Genomic DNA, 16,573 nt, shown 5'->3' with positions numbered 1-16,573 from the left:
CTATGGCCATTGGCGAGTGAATGCTGTAGCGCTTCCCGACAGGTCGGGTTCGGAACCTCTGTCAACTTCCACGCAGGGTGGTCATCACACTCGCCAGCTGAAATCGGCGCTGCCTTTTCGTAGTAGTAAAAGCGTAGTGGCCCGTGGGGGGATCGAACCCACGACCTTCGCGTTATTAGCACGACGCTCTAACCAACTGAGCTAACGGGCCTCGACAGATGCAGTTGCTCAGGCCTACGCTGGAACCGTGTGGCATGAAGCCATACACCATTTCTATGGCCGTCGTGTGTCTGCTTCCCTCGTCTATATTCTGCTGACTGTCACGAAACAGTAGCTATATTGCGAGCAGGACGGGAAACGGCAGCTCGGACAGCTCAAACTTGTCACGAGTAGTGTGGAAAAAATTCCGTTCCGGTACCGGGAATCGAACCCGGGCCTCCTGGGTGAAAGCCAGGTATCCTAGCCACTAGACCACACCGGATCTGTGCGTCTCTTTAACGGTTCGGACGGTCCCTTGGCGCATTTCGTGCCGAGTCCCGCGTCGGCGCCCATCTCTCTTTACGAGCATCTTTGCGCATGCTGACTGGCAAGGCGCGCACCTCAAACGTCTCAGAGCAATGCTTTTGGCTTCATGCTCTGCTGGGAGAAGAGGAAAAGGGAAGCTGTAAGTAGCAATAACAGGAAGTAAACATTTTCCCGCTGAAGCGTTGTGGATAACAAACAAGAAATAAGTTGGGGCCCCAGCAACAGCACCACCATCAGTCACAGAAAATTAAATGCCCCGGGTGAGGATCGAACTCACGACCTTATGATTATGAGACTTACGCGCTGCCTACTGCGCTACCGAGGCACCGGTTAACCGTTTGTCCTGGAAACTGGGTAAGTATCACACCGAATGTTAGACGTGAAGACACTGTACTTCCTGGATAACGTGTTCTGTTTGCTACACGTGCATTGCCGGCCCAGTTGATTGCGGTGTTGCTGCAGCTTTTGCAACGATAGGCAGCACTCCTTGTCGTTAAAGTTCAGTGCCTCGGAGGCACCTGGACACAGCAACTTGTGAGGCCAGGCCGACGCTAGTCTATAGAACATGATGCGAGCGTCCCAGTGGGGACCCGCTAGTGCTGCGTTCTCGGTTCTTCTCAAGGGAATCCAGCTATACATTCTTGTGGATCGTGCATGTCAAGCGCGCAAGCCACACGGCAGCATTACCGCGGGAAAAGCAAAATGATGCATCGGCCGGGAATCGAACCCGGGCCGCCCGCGTGGCAGGCGAGCATTCTACCACTGAACCACCGATGCTCCGGTCGGTATCAACTTCAAGCTGCTTCCCGAGCAGTTGTCTTAAGGGAAAGTGGGACTGTCGTCAAGCGCCATAGCATTCTGTCGAGAAGATGCTGCAGACGCTGAACCCTGCACTGTACTGCTTAAAATCGCCGCCAGAACGCCGTCCTCTGCGTACTCTTGCGTCGCCAGAGCCGACTCTTGCCAAAGGATGCGAAATGTGCGCGGATATGCTGTCCGAATGCGTCTGGATGTGCTCCCCTAGCGTACCTCGAAATGCGCCTGCCAGGTACCATCACCTTCGGCCGCTGCCGACAGGCGGGAAGCCGACACAGTGCGGCGCCGGGGCGCTCCCCTGTGCGGTGGTGGTGTAATGGTCAGCATAGTTGCCTTCCAAGCAGTTGATCCGGGTTCGATTCCCGGCCACCGCAGCAGGCTTTTAATTTCGCGTATGGGTACTTTTGCCACGCGCCTTGAAATTAATGTTTTGTTTTCCTCCCTGTTACTCGCTGCAGACCAGCCTGTAGTGTGTCTCGACTTGTCTCGACTTTGCTCGGCTGACGCGAGAGCTGACGCTCTCAAATCGGCCTATATCAAAACAACAAGCACGAGAAACGACTGAGAGAGATAAGGAGAGGCGAGGCGATAGACACACAGCACGCCCCTTCATTTCACGGTGGCGTCTCCCTGACCGAATCGGGCTGTGGCTCCGAAAACAAAGGAGAAAGAAAAATAGGAAGTAAAACTGCCAACAGTAGCCTGTGTTCCGATGCACTTACCCGCCCAAGTACTGACAAGGGCCAAAGTTGTTACGCATCGGCATTCGGACATTTCCTTTCATTTTCTCTTTATCGGTTGAGAACCAGTGTATTGAGCACACTATGGCCATTGGCGAGTGAATGCTGTAGCGCTTCCCGACAGGTCGGGTTCGGAACCTCTGTCAACTTCCACGCAGGGTGGTCATCACACTCGCCAGCTGAAATCGGCGCTGCCTTTTCGTAGTAGTAAAAGCGTAGTGGCCCGTGGGGGGATCGAACCCACGACCTTCGCGTTATTAGCACGACGCTCTAACCAACTGAGCTAACGGGCCTCGACAGATGCAGTTGCTCAGGCCTACGCTGGAACCGTGTGGCATGAAGCCATACACCATTTCTATGGCCGTCGTGTGTCTGCTTCCCTCGTCTATATTCTGCTGACTGTCACGAAACAGTAGCTATATTGCGAGCAGGACGGGAAACGGCAGCTCGGACAGCTCAAACTTGTCACGAGTAGTGTGGAAAAAATTCCGTTCCGGTACCGGGAATCGAACCCGGGCCTCCTGGGTGAAAGCCAGGTATCCTAGCCACTAGACCACACCGGATCTGTGCGTCTCTTTAACGGTTCGGACGGTCCCTTGGCGCATTTCGTGCCGAGTCCCGCGTCGGCGCCCATCTCTCTTTACGAGCATCTTTGCGCATGCTGACTGGCAAGGCGCGCACCTCAAACGTCTCAGAGCAATGCTTTTGGCTTCATGCTCTGCTGGGAGAAGAGGAAAAGGGAAGCTGTAAGTAGCAATAACAGGAAGTAAACATTTTCCCGCTGAAGCGTTGTGGATAACAAACAAGAAATAAGTTGGGGCCCCAGCAACAGCACCACCATCAGTCACAGAAAATTAAATGCCCCGGGTGAGGATCGAACTCACGACCTTATGATTATGAGACTTACGCGCTGCCTACTGCGCTACCGAGGCACCGGTTAACCGTTTGTCCTGGAAACTGGGTAAGTATCACACCGAATGTTAGACGTGAAGACACTGTACTTCCTGGATAACGTGTTCTGTTTGCTACACGTGCATTGCCGGCCCAGTTGATTGCGGTGTTGCTGCAGCTTTTGCAACGATAGGCAGCACTCCTTGTCGTTAAAGTTCAGTGCCTCGGAGGCACCTGGACACAGCAACTTGTGAGGCCAGGCCGACGCTAGTCTATAGAACATGATGCGAGCGTCCCAGTGGGGACCCGCTAGTGCTGCGTTCTCGGTTCTTCTCAAGGGAATCCAGCTATACATTCTTGTGGATCGTGCATGTCAAGCGCGCAAGCCACACGGCAGCATTACCGCGGGAAAAGCAAAATGATGCATCGGCCGGGAATCGAACCCGGGCCGCCCGCGTGGCAGGCGAGCATTCTACCACTGAACCACCGATGCTCCGGTCGGTATCAACTTCAAGCTGCTTCCCGAGCAGTTGTCTTAAGGGAAAGTGGGACTGTCGTCAAGCGCCATAGCATTCTGTCGAGAAGATGCTGCAGACGCTGAACCCTGCACTGTACTGCTTAAAATCGCCGCCAGAACGCCGTCCTCTGCGTACTCTTGCGTCGCCAGAGCCGACTCTTGCCAAAGGATGCGAAATGTGCGCGGATATGCTGTCCGAATGCGTCTGGATGTGCTCCCCTAGCGTACCTCGAAATGCGCCTGCCAGGTACCATCACCTTCGGCCGCTGCCGACAGGCGGGAAGCCGACACAGTGCGGCGCCGGGGCGCTCCCCTGTGCGGTGGTGGTGTAATGGTCAGCATAGTTGCCTTCCAAGCAGTTGATCCGGGTTCGATTCCCGGCCACCGCAGCAGGCTTTTAATTTCGCGTATGGGTACTTTTGCCACGCGCCTTGAAATTAATGTTTTGTTTTCCTCCCTGTTACTCGCTGCAGACCAGCCTGTAGTGTGTCTCGACTTGTCTCGACTTTGCTCGGCTGACGCGAGAGCTGACGCTCTCAAATCGGCCTATATCAAAACAACAAGCACGAGAAACGACTGAGAGAGATAAGGAGAGGCGAGGCGATAGACACACAGCACGCCCCTTCATTTCACGGTGGCGTCTCCCTGACCGAATCGGGCTGTGGCTCCGAAAACAAAGGAGAAAGAAAAATAGGAAGTAAAACTGCCAACAGTAGCCTGTGTTCCGATGCACTTACCCGCCCAAGTACTGACAAGGGCCAAAGTTGTTACGCATCGGCATTCGGACATTTCCTTTCATTTTCTCTTTATCGGTTGAGAACCAGTGTATTGAGCACACTATGGCCATTGGCGAGTGAATGCTGTAGCGCTTCCCGACAGGTCGGGTTCGGAACCTCTGTCAACTTCCACGCAGGGTGGTCATCACACTCGCCAGCTGAAATCGGCGCTGCCTTTTCGTAGTAGTAAAAGCGTAGTGGCCCGTGGGGGGATCGAACCCACGACCTTCGCGTTATTAGCACGACGCTCTAACCAACTGAGCTAACGGGCCTCGACAGATGCAGTTGCTCAGGCCTACGCTGGAACCGTGTGGCATGAAGCCATACACCATTTCTATGGCCGTCGTGTGTCTGCTTCCCTCGTCTATATTCTGCTGACTGTCACGAAACAGTAGCTATATTGCGAGCAGGACGGGAAACGGCAGCTCGGACAGCTCAAACTTGTCACGAGTAGTGTGGAAAAAATTCCGTTCCGGTACCGGGAATCGAACCCGGGCCTCCTGGGTGAAAGCCAGGTATCCTAGCCACTAGACCACACCGGATCTGTGCGTCTCTTTAACGGTTCGGACGGTCCCTTGGCGCATTTCGTGCCGAGTCCCGCGTCGGCGCCCATCTCTCTTTACGAGCATCTTTGCGCATGCTGACTGGCAAGGCGCGCACCTCAAACGTCTCAGAGCAATGCTTTTGGCTTCATGCTCTGCTGGGAGAAGAGGAAAAGGGAAGCTGTAAGTAGCAATAACAGGAAGTAAACATTTTCCCGCTGAAGCGTTGTGGATAACAAACAAGAAATAAGTTGGGGCCCCAGCAACAGCACCACCATCAGTCACAGAAAATTAAATGCCCCGGGTGAGGATCGAACTCACGACCTTAAGATTATGAGACTTACGCGCTGCCTACTGCGCTACCGAGGCACCGGTGAACCGTTTGTCCTGGAAACTGGGTAAGTATCACACCGAATGTTAGACGTTAAGACACTGTACTTCCTGGATAACGTGTTCTGTTTGCTACACGTGCATTGCCGGCCCAGTTGATTGCGGTGTTGCTGCAGCTTTTGCAACGATAGGCAGCACTCCTTGTCGTTAAAGTTCAGTGCCTCGGAGGCACCTGGACACAGCAACTTGTGAGGCCAGGCCGACGCTAGTCTATAGAACATGATGCGAGCGTCCCAGTGGGGACCCGCTAGTGCTGCGTTCTCGGTTCTTCTCAAGGGAATCCAGCTATACATTCTTGTGGATCGTGCATGTCAAGCGCGCAAGCCACACGGCAGCATTACCGCGGGAAAAGCAAAATGATGCATCGGCCGGGAATCGAACCCGGGCCGCCCGCGTGGCAGGCGAGCATTCTACCACTGAACCACCGATGCTCCGGTCGGTATCAACTTCAAGCTGCTTCCCGAGCAGTTGTCTTAAGGGAAAGTGGGACTGTCGTCAAGCGCCATAGCATTCTGTCGAGAAGATGCTGCAGACGCTGAACCCTGCACTGTACTGCTTAAAATCGCCGCCAGAACGCCGTCCTCTGCGTACTCTTGCGTCGCCAGAGCCGACTCTTGCCAAAGGATGCGAAATGTGCGCGGATATGCTGTCCGAATGCGTCTGGATGTGCTCCCCTAGCCTACCTCGAAATGCGCCTGCCAGGTACCATCACCTTCGGCCGCTGCCGACAGGCGGGAAGCCGACACAGTGCGGCGCCGGGGCGCTCCCCTGTGCGGTGGTGGTGTAATGGTCAGCATAGTTGCCTTCCAAGCAGTTGATCCGGGTTCGATTCCCGGCCACCGCAGCAGGCTTTTAATTTCGCGTATGGGTACTTTTGCCACGCGCCTTGAAATTAATGTTTTGTTTTCCTCCCTGTTACTCGCTGCAGACCAGCCTGTAGTGTGTCTCGACTTGTCTCGACTTTGCTCGGCTGACGCGAGAGCTGACGCTCTCAAATCGGCCTATATCAAAACAACAAGCACGAGAAACGACTGAGAGAGATAAGGAGAGGCGAGGCGATAGACACACAGCACGCCCCTTCATTTCACGGTGGCGTCTCCCTGACCGAATCGGGCTGTGGCTCCGAAAACAAAGGAGAAAGAAAAATAGGAAGTAAAACTGCCAACAGTAGCCTGTGTTCCGATGCACTTACCCGCCCAAGTACTGACAAGGGCCAAAGTTGTTACGCATCGGCATTCGGACATTTCCTTTCATTTTCTCTTTATCGGTTGAGAACCAGTGTATTGAGCACACTATGGCCATTGGCGAGTGAATGCTGTAGCGCTTCCCGACAGGTCGGGTTCGGAACCTCTGTCAACTTCCACGCAGGGTGGTCATCACACTCGCCAGCTGAAATCGGCGCTGCCTTTTCGTAGTAGTAAAAGCGTAGTGGCCCGTGGGGGGATCGAACCCACGACCTTCGCGTTATTAGCACGACGCTCTAACCAACTGAGCTAACGGGCCTCGACAGATGCAGTTGCTCAGGCCTACGCTGGAACCGTGTGGCATGAAGCCATACACCATTTCTATGGCCGTCGTGTGTCTGCTTCCCTCGTCTATATTCTGCTGACTGTCACGAAACAGTAGCTATATTGCGAGCAGGACGGGAAACGGCAGCTCGGACAGCTCAAACTTGTCACGAGTAGTGTGGAAAAAATTCCGTTCCGGTACCGGGAATCGAACCCGGGCCTCCTGGGTGAAAGCCAGGTATCCTAGCCACTAGACCACACCGGATCTGTGCGTCTCTTTAACGGTTCGGACGGTCCCTTGGCGCATTTCGTGCCGAGTCCCGCGTCGGCGCCCATCTCTCTTTACGAGCATCTTTGCGCATGCTGACTGGCAAGGCGCGCACCTCAAACGTCTCAGAGCAATGCTTTTGGCTTCATGCTCTGCTGGGAGAAGAGGAAAAGGGAAGCTGTAAGTAGCAATAACAGGAAGTAAACATTTTCCCGCTGAAGCGTTGTGGATAACAAACAAGAAATAAGTTGGGGCCCCAGCAACAGCACCACCATCAGTCACAGAAAATTAAATGCCCCGGGTGAGGATCGAACTCACGACCTTATGATTATGAGACTTACGCGCTGCCTACTGCGCTACCGAGGCACCGGTTAACCGTTTGTCCTGGAAACTGGGTAAGTATCACACCGAATGTTAGACGTGAAGACACTGTACTTCCTGGATAACGTGTTCTGTTTGCTACACGTGCATTGCCGGCCCAGTTGATTGCGGTGTTGCTGCAGCTTTTGCAACGATAGGCAGCACTCCTTGTCGTTAAAGTTCAGTGCCTCGGAGGCACCTGGACACAGCAACTTGTGAGGCCAGGCCGACGCTAGTCTATAGAACATGATGCGAGCGTCCCAGTGGGGACCCGCTAGTGCTGCGTTCTCGGTTCTTCTCAAGGGAATCCAGCTATACATTCTTGTGGATCGTGCATGTCAAGCGCGCAAGCCACACGGCAGCATTACCGCGGGAAAAGCAAAATGATGCATCGGCCGGGAATCGAACCCGGGCCGCCCGCGTGGCAGGCGAGCATTCTACCACTGAACCACCGATGCTCCGGTCGGTATCAACTTCAAGCTGCTTCCCGAGCAGTTGTCTTAAGGGAAAGTGGGACTGTCGTCAAGCGCCATAGCATTCTGTCGAGAAGATGCTGCAGACGCTGAACCCTGCACTGTACTGCTTAAAATCGCCGCCAGAACGCCGTCCTCTGCGTACTCTTGCGTCGCCAGAGCCGACTCTTGCCAAAGGATGCGAAATGTGCGCGGATATGCTGTCCGAATGCGTCTGGATGTGCTCCCCTAGCGTACCTCGAAATGCGCCTGCCAGGTACCATCACCTTCGGCCGCTGCCGACAGGCGGGAAGCCGACACAGTGCGGCGCCGGGGCGCTCCCCTGTGCGGTGGTGGTGTAATGGTCAGCATAGTTGCCTTCCAAGCAGTTGATCCGGGTTCGATTCCCGGCCACCGCAGCAGGCTTTTAATTTCGCGTATGGGTACTTTTGCCACGCGCCTTGAAATTAATGTTTTGTTTTCCTCCCTGTTACTCGCTGCAGACCAGCCTGTAGTGTGTCTCGACTTGTCTCGACTTTGCTCGGCTGACGCGAGAGCTGACGCTCTCAAATCGGCCTATATCAAAACAACAAGCACGAGAAACGACTGAGAGAGATAAGGAGAGGCGAGGCGATAGACACACAGCACGCCCCTTCATTTCACGGTGGCGTCTCCCTGACCGAATCGGGCTGTGGCTCCGAAAACAAAGGAGAAAGAAAAATAGGAAGTAAAACTGCCAACAGTAGCCTGTGTTCCGATGCACTTACCCGCCCAAGTACTGACAAGGGCCAAAGTTGTTACGCATCGGCATTCGGACATTTCCTTTCATTTTCTCTTTATCGGTTGAGAACCAGTGTATTGAGCACACTATGGCCATTGGCGAGTGAATGCTGTAGCGCTTCCCGACAGGTCGGGTTCGGAACCTCTGTCAACTTCCACGCAGGGTGGTCATCACACTCGCCAGCTGAAATCGGCGCTGCCTTTTCGTAGTAGTAAAAGCGTAGTGGCCCGTGGGGGGATCGAACCCACGACCTTCGCGTTATTAGCACGACGCTCTAACCAACTGAGCTAACGGGCCTCGACAGATGCAGTTGCTCAGGCCTACGCTGGAACCGTGTGGCATGAAGCCATACACCATTTCTATGGCCGTCGTGTGTCTGCTTCCCTCGTCTATATTCTGCTGACTGTCACGAAACAGTAGCTATATTGCGAGCAGGACGGGAAACGGCAGCTCGGACAGCTCAAACTTGTCACGAGTAGTGTGGAAAAAATTCCGTTCCGGTACCGGGAATCGAACCCGGGCCTCCTGGGTGAAAGCCAGGTATCCTAGCCACTAGACCACACCGGATCTGTGCGTCTCTTTAACGGTTCGGACGGTCCCTTGGCGCATTTCGTGCCGAGTCCCGCGTCGGCGCCCATCTCTCTTTACGAGCATCTTTGCGCATGCTGACTGGCAAGGCGCGCACCTCAAACGTCTCAGAGCAATGCTTTTGGCTTCATGCTCTGCTGGGAGAAGAGGAAAAGGGAAGCTGTAAGTAGCAATAACAGGAAGTAAACATTTTCCCGCTGAAGCGTTGTGGATAACAAACAAGAAATAAGTTGGGGCCCCAGCAACAGCACCACCATCAGTCACAGAAAATTAAATGCCCCGGGTGAGGATCGAACTCACGACCTTAAGATTATGATACTTACGCGCTGCCTACTGCGCTACCGAGGCACCGGTGAACCGTTTGTCCTGGAAACTGGGTAAGTATCACACCGAATGTTAGACGTGAAGACACTGTACTTCCTGGATAACGTGTTCTGTTTGCTACACGTGCATTGCCGGCCCAGTTGATTGCGGTGTTGCTGCAGCTTTTGCAACGATAGGCAGCACTCCTTGTCGTTAAAGTTCAGTGCCTCGGAGGCACCTGGACACAGCAACTTGTGAGGCCAGGCCGACGCTAGTCTATAGAACATGATGCGAGCGTCCCAGTGGGGACCCGCTAGTGCTGCGTTCTCGGTTCTTCTCAAGGGAATCCAGCTATACATTCTTGTGGATCGTGCATGTCAAGCGCGCAAGCCACACGGCAGCATTACCGCGGGAAAAGCAAAATGATGCATCGGCCGGGAATCGAACCCGGGCCGCCCGCGTGGCAGGCGAGCATTCTACCACTGAACCACCGATGCTCCGGTCGGTATCAACTTCAAGCTGCTTCCCGAGCAGTTGTCTTAAGGGAAAGTGGGACTGTCGTCAAGCGCCATAGCATTCTGTCGAGAAGATGCTGCAGACGCTGAACCCTGCACTGTACTGCTTAAAATCGCCGCCAGAACGCCGTCCTCTGCGTACTCTTGCGTCGCCAGAGCCGACTCTTGCCAAAGGATGCGAAATGTGCGCGGATATGCTGTCCGAATGCGTCTGGATGTGCTCCCCTAGCCTACCTCGAAATGCGCCTGCCAGGTACCATCACCTTCGGCCGCTGCCGACAGGCGGGAAGCCGACACAGTGCGGCGCCGGGGCGCTCCCCTGTGCGGTGGTGGTGTAATGGTCAGCATAGTTGCCTTCCAAGCAGTTGATCCGGGTTCGATTCCCGGCCACCGCAGCAGGCTTTTAATTTCGCGTATGGGTACTTTTGCCACGCGCCTTGAAATTAATGTTTTGTTTTCCTCCCTGTTACTCGCTGCAGACCAGCCTGTAGTGTGTCTCGACTTGTCTCGACTTTGCTCGGCTGACGCGAGAGCTGACGCTCTCAAATCGGCCTATATCAAAACAACAAGCACGAGAAACGACTGAGAGAGATAAGGAGAGGCGAGGCGATAGACACACAGCACGCCCCTTCATTTCACGGTGGCGTCTCCCTGACCGAATCGGGCTGTGGCTCCGAAAACAAAGGAGAAAGAAAAATAGGAAGTAAAACTGCCAACAGTAGCCTGTGTTCCGATGCACTTACCCGCCCAAGTGCTGACAAGGGCCAAAGTTGTTACGCATCGGCATTCGGACATTTCCTTTCATTTTCTCTTTATCGGTTGAGAACCAGTGTATTGAGCACACTATGGCCATTGGCGAGTGAATGCTGTAGCGCTTCCCGACAGGTCGGGTTCGGAACCTCTGTCAACTTCCACGCAGGGTGGTCATCACACTCGCCAGCTGAAATCGGCGCTGCCTTTTCGTAGTAGTAAAAGCGTAGTGGCCCGTGGGGGGATCGAACCCACGACCTTCGCGTTATTAGCACGACGCTCTAACCAACTGAGCTAACGGGCCTCGACAGATGCAGTTGCTCAGGCCTACGCTGGAACCGTGTGGCATGAAGCCATACACCATTTCTATGGCCGTCGTGTGTCTGCTTCCCTCGTCTATATTCTGCTGACTGTCACGAAACAGTAGCTATATTGCGAGCAGGACGGGAAACGGCAGCTCGGACAGCTCAAACTTGTCACGAGTAGTGTGGAAAAAATTCCGTTCCGGTACCGGGAATCGAACCCGGGCCTCCTGGGTGAAAGCCAGGTATCCTAGCCACTAGACCACACCGGATCTGTGCGTCTCTTTAACGGTTCGGACGGTCCCTTGGCGCATTTCGTGCCGAGTCCCGCGTCGGCGCCCATCTCTCTTTACGAGCATCTTTGCGCATGCTGACTGGCAAGGCGCGCACCTCAAACGTCTCAGAGCAATGCTTTTGGCTTCATGCTCTGCTGGGAGAAGAGGAAAAGGGAAGCTGTAAGTAGCAATAACAGGAAGTAAACATTTTCCCGCTGAAGCGTTGTGGATAACAAACAAGAAATAAGTTGGGGCCCCAGCAACAGCACCACCATCAGTCACAGAAAATTAAATGCCCCGGGTGAGGATCGAACTCACGACCTTAAGATTATGATACTTACGCGCTGCCTACTGCGCTACCGAGGCACCGGTGAACCGTTTGTCCTGGAAACTGGGTAAGTATCACACCGAATGTTAGACGTGAAGACACTGTACTTCCTGGATAACGTGTTCTGTTTGCTACACGTGCATTGCCGGCCCAGTTGATTGCGGTGTTGCTGCAGCTTTTGCAACGATAGGCAGCACTCCTTGTCGTTAAAGTTCAGTGCCTCGGAGGCACCTGGACACAGCAACTTGTGAGGCCAGGCCGACGCTAGTCTATAGAACATGATGCGAGCGTCCCAGTGGGGACCCGCTAGTGCTGCGTTCTCGGTTCTTCTCAAGGGAATCCAGCTATACATTCTTGTGGATCGTGCATGTCAAGCGCGCAAGCCACACGGCAGCATTACCGCGGGAAAAGCAAAATGATGCATCGGCCGGGAATCGAACCCGGGCCGCCCGCGTGGCAGGCGAGCATTCTACCACTGAACCACCGATGCTCCGGTCGGTATCAACTTCAAGCTGCTTCCCGAGCAGTTGTCTTAAGGGAAAGTGGGACTGTCGTCAAGCGCCATAGCATTCTGTCGAGAAGATGCTGCAGACGCTGAACCCTGCACTGTACTGCTTAAAATCGCCGCCAGAACGCCGTCCTCTGCGTACTCTTGCGTCGCCAGAGCCGACTCTTGCCAAAGGATGCGAAATGTGCGCGGATATGCTGTCCGAATGCGTCTGGATGTGCTCCCCTAGCGTACCTCGAAATGCGCCTGCCAGGTACCATCACCTTCGGCCGCTGCCGACAGGCGGGAAGCCGACACAGTGCGGCGCCGGGGCGCTCCCCTGTGCGGTGGTGGTGTAATGGTCAGCATAGTTGCCTTCCAAGCAGTTGATCCGGGTTCGATTCCCGGCCACCGCAGCAGGCTTTTAATTTCGCGTATGGGTACTTTTGCCACGCGCCTTGAAATTAATGTTTTGTTTTCCTCCCTGTTACTCGCTGCAGACCAGCCTGTAGTGTGTCTCGACTTGTCTCGACTTTGCTCGGCTGACGCGAGAGCTGACGCTCTCAAATCGGCCTATATCAAAACAACAAGCACGAGAAACGACTGAGAGAGATAAGGAGAGGCGAGGCGATAGACACACAGCACGCCCCTTCATTTCACGGTGGCGTCTCCCTGACCGAATCGGGCTGTGGCTCCGAAAACAAAGGAGAAAGAAAAATAGGAAGTAAAACTGCCAACAGTAGCCTGTGTTCCGATGCACTTACCCGCCCAAGTGCTGACAAGGGCCAAAGTTGTTACGCATCGGCATTCGGACATTTCCTTTCATTTTCTCTTTATCGGTTGAGAACCAGTGTATTGAGCACACTATGGCCATTGGCGAGTGAATGCTGTAGCGCTTCCCGACAGGTCGGGTTCGGAACCTCTGTCAACTTCCACGCAGGGTGGTCATCACACTCGCCAGCTGAAATCGGCGCTGCCTTTTCGTAGTAGTAAAAGCGTAGTGGCCCGTGGGGGGATCGAACCCACGACCTTCGCGTTATTAGCACGACGCTCTAACCAACTGAGCTAACGGGCCTCGACAGATGCAGTTGCTCAGGCCTACGCTGGAACCGTGTGGCATGAAGCCATACACCATTTCTATGGCCGTCGTGTGTCTGCTTCCCTCGTCTATATTCTGCTGACTGTCACGAAACAGTAGCTATATTGCGAGCAGGACGGGAAACGGCAGCTCGGACAGCTCAAACTTGTCACGAGTAGTGTGGAAAAAATTCCGTTCCGGTACCGGGAATCGAACCCGGGCCTCCTGGGTGAAAGCCAGGTATCCTAGCCACTAGACCACACCGGATCTGTGCGTCTCTTTAACGGTTCGGACGGTCCCTTGGCGCATTTCGTGCCGAGTCCCGCGTCGGCGCCCATCTCTCTTTACGAGCATCTTTGCGCATGCTGACTGGCAAGGCGCGCACCTCAAACGTCTCAGAGCAATGCTTTTGGCTTCATGCTCTGCTGGGAGAAGAGGAAAAGGGAAGCTGTAAGTAGCAATAACAGGAAGTAAACATTTTCCCGCTGAAGCGTTGTGGATAACAAACAAGAAATAAGTTGGGGCCCCAGCAACAGCACCACCATCAGTCACAGAAAATTAAATGCCCCGGGTGAGGATCGAACTCACGACCTTAAGATTATGATACTTACGCGCTGCCTACTGCGCTACCGAGGCACCGGTGAACCGTTTGTCCTGGAAACTGGGTAAGTATCACACCGAATGTTAGACGTGAAGACACTGTACTTCCTGGATAACGTGTTCTGTTTGCTACACGTGCATTGCCGGCCCAGTTGATTGCGGTGTTGCTGCAGCTTTTGCAACGATAGGCAGCACTCCTTGTCGTTAAAGTTCAGTGCCTCGGAGGCACCTGGACACAGCAACTTGTGAGGCCAGGCCGACGCTAGTCTATAGAACATGATGCGAGCGTCCCAGTGGGGACCCGCTAGTGCTGCGTTCTCGGTTCTTCTCAAGGGAATCCAGCTATACATTCTTGTGGATCGTGCATGTCAAGCGCGCAAGCCACACGGCAGCATTACCGCGGGAAAAGCAAAATGATGCATCGGCCGGGAATCGAACCCGGGCCGCCCGCGTGGCAGGCGAGCATTCTACCACTGAACCACCGATGCTCCGGTCGGTATCAACTTCAAGCTGCTTCCCGAGCAGTTGTCTTAAGGGAAAGTGGGACTGTCGTCAAGCGCCATAGCATTCTGTCGAGAAGATGCTGCAGACGCTGAACCCTGCACTGTACTGCTTAAAATCGCCGCCAGAACGCCGTCCTCTGCGTACTCTTGCGTCGCCAGAGCCGACTCTTGCCAAAGGATGCGAAATGTGCGCGGATATGCTGTCCGAATGCGTCTGGATGTGCTCCCCTAGCGTACCTCGAAATGCGCCTGCCAGGTACCATCACCTTCGGCCGCTGCCGACAGGCGGGAAGCCGACACAGTGCGGCGCCGGGGCGCTCCCCTGTGCGGTGGTGGTGTAATGGTCAGCATAGTTGCCTTCCAAGCAGTTGATCCGGGTTCGATTCCCGGCCACCGCAGCAGGCTTTTAATTTCGCGTATGGGTACTTTTGCCACGCGCCTTGAAATTAATGTTTTGTTTTCCTCCCTGTTACTCGCTGCAGACCAGCCTGTAGTGTGTCTCGACTTGTCTCGACTTTGCTCGGCTGACGCGAGAGCTGACGCTCTCAAATCGGCCTATATCAAAACAACAAGCACGAGAAACGACTGAGAGAGATAAGGAGAGGCGAGGCGATAGACACACAGCACGCCCCTTCATTTCACGGTGGCGTCTCCCTGACCGAATCGGGCTGTGGCTCCGAAAACAAAGGAGAAAGAAAAATAGGAAGTAAAACTGCCAACAGTAGCCTGTGTTCCGATGCACTTACCCGCCCAAGTGCTGACAAGGGCCAAAGTTGTTACGCATCGGCATTCGGACATTTCCTTTCATTTTCTCTTTATCGGTTGAGAACCAGTGTATTGAGCACACTATGGCCATTGGCGAGTGAATGCTGTAGCGCTTCCCGACAGGTCGGGTTCGGAACCTCTGTCAACTTCCACGCAGGGTGGTCATCACACTCGCCAGCTGAAATCGGCGCTGCCTTTTCGTAGTAGTAAAAGCGTAGTGGCCCGTGGGGGGATCGAACCCACGACCTTCGCGTTATTAGCACGACGCTCTAACCAACTGAGCTAACGGGCCTCGACAGATGCAGTTGCTCAGGCCTACGCTGGAACCGTGTGGCATGAAGCCATACACCATTTCTATGGCCGTCGTGTGTCTGCTTCCCTCGTCTATATTCTGCTGACTGTCACGAAACAGTAGCTATATTGCGAGCAGGACGGGAAACGGCAGCTCGGACAGCTCAAACTTGTCACGAGTAGTGTGGAAAAAATTCCGTTCCGGTACCGGGAATCGAACCCGGGCCTCCTGGGTGAAAGCCAGGTATCCTAGCCACTAGACCACACCGGATCTGTGCGTCTCTTTAACGGTTCGGACGGTCCCTTGGCGCATTTCGTGCCGAGTCCCGCGTCGGCGCCCATCTCTCTTTACGAGCATCTTTGCGCATGCTGACTGGCAAGGCGCGCACCTCAAACGTCTCAGAGCAATGCTTTTGGCTTCATGCTCTGCTGGGAGAAGAGGAAAAGGGAAGCTGTAAGTAGCAATAACAGGAAGTAAACATTTTCCCGCTGAAGCGTTGTGGATAACAAACAAGAAATAAGTTGGGGCCCCAGCAACAGCACCACCATCAGTCACAGAAAATTAAATGCCCCGGGTGAGGATCGAACTCACGACCTTAAGATTATGATACTTACGCGCTGCCTACTGCGCTACCGAGGCACCGGTGAACCGTTTGTCCTGGAAACTGGGTAAGTATCACACCGAATGTTAGACGTGAAGACACTGTACTTCCTGGATAACGTGTTCTGTTTGCTACACGTGCATTGCCGGCCCAGTTGATTGCGGTGTTGCTGCAGCTTTTGCAACGATAGGCAGCACTCCTTGTCGTTAAAGTTCAGTGCCTCGGAGGCACCTGGACACAGCAACTTGTGAGGCCAGGCCGACGCTAGTCTATAGAACATGATGCGAGCGTCCCAGTGGGGACCCGCTAGTGCTGCGTTCTCGGTTCTTCTCAAGGGAATCCAGCTATACATTCTTGTGGATCGTGCATGTCAAGCGCGCAAGCCACACGGCAGCATTACCGCGGGAAAAGCAAAATGATGCATCGGCCGGGAATCGAACCCGGGCCGCCCGCGTGGCAGGCGAGCATTCTACCACTGAACCACCGATGCTCCGGTCGGTATCAACTTCAAGCTGCTTCCCGAGCAGTTGTCTTAAGGGAAAGTGGGACTGTCGTCAAGCGCCATAGCATTCTGTCGAGAAGATGCTGCAGACGCTGAACCCTGCACTGTACTGCTTAAA

At 54.2% G+C, this 16,573-nt stretch overlaps 39 non-coding genes across 39 annotated transcripts; 7 read left to right on the top strand and 32 right to left on the bottom strand.

Annotated features, from left to right (window-relative positions):
- Positions 1–137: 137 nt before the first annotated feature.
- Trnai-aau (transfer RNA isoleucine (anticodon AAU)) lies at positions 138–211 on the bottom strand. The gene has a single exon. It is a non-coding gene; the product is annotated as a tRNA-Ile (tRNA).
- Positions 212–409: 198 nt separating this feature from the next.
- Positions 410–481, bottom strand: Trnae-uuc (transfer RNA glutamic acid (anticodon UUC)). Its single transcript has one exon. It is a non-coding gene; the product is annotated as a tRNA-Glu (tRNA).
- Positions 482–777: 296 nt separating this feature from the next.
- Positions 778–850, bottom strand: Trnam-cau (transfer RNA methionine (anticodon CAU)). Its single transcript has one exon. It is a non-coding gene; the product is annotated as a tRNA-Met (tRNA).
- Positions 851–1,231: 381 nt separating this feature from the next.
- Trnag-gcc (transfer RNA glycine (anticodon GCC)) lies at positions 1,232–1,302 on the bottom strand. Its single transcript has one exon. It is a non-coding gene; the product is annotated as a tRNA-Gly (tRNA).
- Positions 1,303–1,643: 341 nt separating this feature from the next.
- On the top strand, positions 1,644–1,715 carry Trnag-ucc (transfer RNA glycine (anticodon UCC)). The gene has a single exon. It is a non-coding gene; the product is annotated as a tRNA-Gly (tRNA).
- Positions 1,716–2,300: 585 nt separating this feature from the next.
- Trnai-aau (transfer RNA isoleucine (anticodon AAU)) lies at positions 2,301–2,374 on the bottom strand. Its single transcript has one exon. It is a non-coding gene; the product is annotated as a tRNA-Ile (tRNA).
- A 198-nt stretch (positions 2,375–2,572) lies between these two features.
- On the bottom strand, positions 2,573–2,644 carry Trnae-uuc (transfer RNA glutamic acid (anticodon UUC)). Its single transcript has one exon. It is a non-coding gene; the product is annotated as a tRNA-Glu (tRNA).
- A 296-nt stretch (positions 2,645–2,940) lies between these two features.
- Positions 2,941–3,013, bottom strand: Trnam-cau (transfer RNA methionine (anticodon CAU)). Its single transcript has one exon. It is a non-coding gene; the product is annotated as a tRNA-Met (tRNA).
- A 381-nt stretch (positions 3,014–3,394) lies between these two features.
- On the bottom strand, positions 3,395–3,465 carry Trnag-gcc (transfer RNA glycine (anticodon GCC)). The gene has a single exon. It is a non-coding gene; the product is annotated as a tRNA-Gly (tRNA).
- A 341-nt stretch (positions 3,466–3,806) lies between these two features.
- On the top strand, positions 3,807–3,878 carry Trnag-ucc (transfer RNA glycine (anticodon UCC)). Its single transcript has one exon. It is a non-coding gene; the product is annotated as a tRNA-Gly (tRNA).
- Positions 3,879–4,463: 585 nt separating this feature from the next.
- Positions 4,464–4,537, bottom strand: Trnai-aau (transfer RNA isoleucine (anticodon AAU)). Its single transcript has one exon. It is a non-coding gene; the product is annotated as a tRNA-Ile (tRNA).
- Positions 4,538–4,735: 198 nt separating this feature from the next.
- On the bottom strand, positions 4,736–4,807 carry Trnae-uuc (transfer RNA glutamic acid (anticodon UUC)). The gene has a single exon. It is a non-coding gene; the product is annotated as a tRNA-Glu (tRNA).
- A 296-nt stretch (positions 4,808–5,103) lies between these two features.
- Positions 5,104–5,176, bottom strand: Trnam-cau (transfer RNA methionine (anticodon CAU)). Its single transcript has one exon. It is a non-coding gene; the product is annotated as a tRNA-Met (tRNA).
- A 381-nt stretch (positions 5,177–5,557) lies between these two features.
- On the bottom strand, positions 5,558–5,628 carry Trnag-gcc (transfer RNA glycine (anticodon GCC)). Its single transcript has one exon. It is a non-coding gene; the product is annotated as a tRNA-Gly (tRNA).
- Positions 5,629–5,969: 341 nt separating this feature from the next.
- On the top strand, positions 5,970–6,041 carry Trnag-ucc (transfer RNA glycine (anticodon UCC)). The gene has a single exon. It is a non-coding gene; the product is annotated as a tRNA-Gly (tRNA).
- A 585-nt stretch (positions 6,042–6,626) lies between these two features.
- Positions 6,627–6,700, bottom strand: Trnai-aau (transfer RNA isoleucine (anticodon AAU)). Its single transcript has one exon. It is a non-coding gene; the product is annotated as a tRNA-Ile (tRNA).
- Positions 6,701–6,898: 198 nt separating this feature from the next.
- On the bottom strand, positions 6,899–6,970 carry Trnae-uuc (transfer RNA glutamic acid (anticodon UUC)). The gene has a single exon. It is a non-coding gene; the product is annotated as a tRNA-Glu (tRNA).
- Positions 6,971–7,266: 296 nt separating this feature from the next.
- On the bottom strand, positions 7,267–7,339 carry Trnam-cau (transfer RNA methionine (anticodon CAU)). Its single transcript has one exon. It is a non-coding gene; the product is annotated as a tRNA-Met (tRNA).
- Positions 7,340–7,720: 381 nt separating this feature from the next.
- Trnag-gcc (transfer RNA glycine (anticodon GCC)) lies at positions 7,721–7,791 on the bottom strand. The gene has a single exon. It is a non-coding gene; the product is annotated as a tRNA-Gly (tRNA).
- Positions 7,792–8,132: 341 nt separating this feature from the next.
- On the top strand, positions 8,133–8,204 carry Trnag-ucc (transfer RNA glycine (anticodon UCC)). Its single transcript has one exon. It is a non-coding gene; the product is annotated as a tRNA-Gly (tRNA).
- Positions 8,205–8,789: 585 nt separating this feature from the next.
- On the bottom strand, positions 8,790–8,863 carry Trnai-aau (transfer RNA isoleucine (anticodon AAU)). The gene has a single exon. It is a non-coding gene; the product is annotated as a tRNA-Ile (tRNA).
- Positions 8,864–9,061: 198 nt separating this feature from the next.
- On the bottom strand, positions 9,062–9,133 carry Trnae-uuc (transfer RNA glutamic acid (anticodon UUC)). Its single transcript has one exon. It is a non-coding gene; the product is annotated as a tRNA-Glu (tRNA).
- Positions 9,134–9,429: 296 nt separating this feature from the next.
- Positions 9,430–9,502, bottom strand: Trnam-cau (transfer RNA methionine (anticodon CAU)). The gene has a single exon. It is a non-coding gene; the product is annotated as a tRNA-Met (tRNA).
- Positions 9,503–9,883: 381 nt separating this feature from the next.
- Positions 9,884–9,954, bottom strand: Trnag-gcc (transfer RNA glycine (anticodon GCC)). The gene has a single exon. It is a non-coding gene; the product is annotated as a tRNA-Gly (tRNA).
- Positions 9,955–10,295: 341 nt separating this feature from the next.
- Trnag-ucc (transfer RNA glycine (anticodon UCC)) lies at positions 10,296–10,367 on the top strand. Its single transcript has one exon. It is a non-coding gene; the product is annotated as a tRNA-Gly (tRNA).
- Positions 10,368–10,952: 585 nt separating this feature from the next.
- Positions 10,953–11,026, bottom strand: Trnai-aau (transfer RNA isoleucine (anticodon AAU)). The gene has a single exon. It is a non-coding gene; the product is annotated as a tRNA-Ile (tRNA).
- Positions 11,027–11,224: 198 nt separating this feature from the next.
- Trnae-uuc (transfer RNA glutamic acid (anticodon UUC)) lies at positions 11,225–11,296 on the bottom strand. Its single transcript has one exon. It is a non-coding gene; the product is annotated as a tRNA-Glu (tRNA).
- Positions 11,297–11,592: 296 nt separating this feature from the next.
- On the bottom strand, positions 11,593–11,665 carry Trnam-cau (transfer RNA methionine (anticodon CAU)). Its single transcript has one exon. It is a non-coding gene; the product is annotated as a tRNA-Met (tRNA).
- Positions 11,666–12,046: 381 nt separating this feature from the next.
- Positions 12,047–12,117, bottom strand: Trnag-gcc (transfer RNA glycine (anticodon GCC)). Its single transcript has one exon. It is a non-coding gene; the product is annotated as a tRNA-Gly (tRNA).
- Positions 12,118–12,458: 341 nt separating this feature from the next.
- Trnag-ucc (transfer RNA glycine (anticodon UCC)) lies at positions 12,459–12,530 on the top strand. Its single transcript has one exon. It is a non-coding gene; the product is annotated as a tRNA-Gly (tRNA).
- Positions 12,531–13,115: 585 nt separating this feature from the next.
- Positions 13,116–13,189, bottom strand: Trnai-aau (transfer RNA isoleucine (anticodon AAU)). Its single transcript has one exon. It is a non-coding gene; the product is annotated as a tRNA-Ile (tRNA).
- Positions 13,190–13,387: 198 nt separating this feature from the next.
- Trnae-uuc (transfer RNA glutamic acid (anticodon UUC)) lies at positions 13,388–13,459 on the bottom strand. Its single transcript has one exon. It is a non-coding gene; the product is annotated as a tRNA-Glu (tRNA).
- Positions 13,460–13,755: 296 nt separating this feature from the next.
- Positions 13,756–13,828, bottom strand: Trnam-cau (transfer RNA methionine (anticodon CAU)). Its single transcript has one exon. It is a non-coding gene; the product is annotated as a tRNA-Met (tRNA).
- A 381-nt stretch (positions 13,829–14,209) lies between these two features.
- On the bottom strand, positions 14,210–14,280 carry Trnag-gcc (transfer RNA glycine (anticodon GCC)). The gene has a single exon. It is a non-coding gene; the product is annotated as a tRNA-Gly (tRNA).
- Positions 14,281–14,621: 341 nt separating this feature from the next.
- Positions 14,622–14,693, top strand: Trnag-ucc (transfer RNA glycine (anticodon UCC)). The gene has a single exon. It is a non-coding gene; the product is annotated as a tRNA-Gly (tRNA).
- A 585-nt stretch (positions 14,694–15,278) lies between these two features.
- Positions 15,279–15,352, bottom strand: Trnai-aau (transfer RNA isoleucine (anticodon AAU)). The gene has a single exon. It is a non-coding gene; the product is annotated as a tRNA-Ile (tRNA).
- A 198-nt stretch (positions 15,353–15,550) lies between these two features.
- On the bottom strand, positions 15,551–15,622 carry Trnae-uuc (transfer RNA glutamic acid (anticodon UUC)). Its single transcript has one exon. It is a non-coding gene; the product is annotated as a tRNA-Glu (tRNA).
- A 296-nt stretch (positions 15,623–15,918) lies between these two features.
- Positions 15,919–15,991, bottom strand: Trnam-cau (transfer RNA methionine (anticodon CAU)). Its single transcript has one exon. It is a non-coding gene; the product is annotated as a tRNA-Met (tRNA).
- Positions 15,992–16,372: 381 nt separating this feature from the next.
- On the bottom strand, positions 16,373–16,443 carry Trnag-gcc (transfer RNA glycine (anticodon GCC)). The gene has a single exon. It is a non-coding gene; the product is annotated as a tRNA-Gly (tRNA).
- Positions 16,444–16,573: the final 130 nt, after the last annotated feature.

Source organism: Schistocerca gregaria, unplaced genomic scaffold (assembly GCF_023897955.1).
Source record: "Schistocerca gregaria isolate iqSchGreg1 unplaced genomic scaffold, iqSchGreg1.2 ptg000392l, whole genome shotgun sequence".
Classification (NCBI taxonomy): domain Eukaryota; kingdom Metazoa; phylum Arthropoda; class Insecta; order Orthoptera; family Acrididae; genus Schistocerca; species Schistocerca gregaria.
This window is presented reverse-complemented; position numbering and strand designations above follow the sequence as displayed.